Genomic DNA, 246 nt, shown 5'->3' with positions numbered 1-246 from the left:
TACATGCATTTGCATGGGTTGTATGTTAGCTGTTAACCCTGGTGAGAAAAGCTCACGAACAGCGATATGTTAGAACCAGTGCAGTGTGCTGGTGCTGTGTAGATGTTGACGTTGGTGAAAGACATCATGGTGGCTACGAAGATCGCTGTAATGTGGTCAGTGGTTAGACTAGTGTTTCCCAAACTTTTCGTGTCAAATTGTAATATCGCCCCCTATCGGCCAAAAAATTCTCCATCGCCCACCTGT

Source organism: Octopus bimaculoides, chromosome 1, assembly GCF_001194135.2.
Source record: "Octopus bimaculoides isolate UCB-OBI-ISO-001 chromosome 1, ASM119413v2, whole genome shotgun sequence".
NCBI classification, from domain to species: Eukaryota; Metazoa; Mollusca; class Cephalopoda; order Octopoda; family Octopodidae; genus Octopus; species Octopus bimaculoides.
This window is presented reverse-complemented; position numbering follows the sequence as displayed.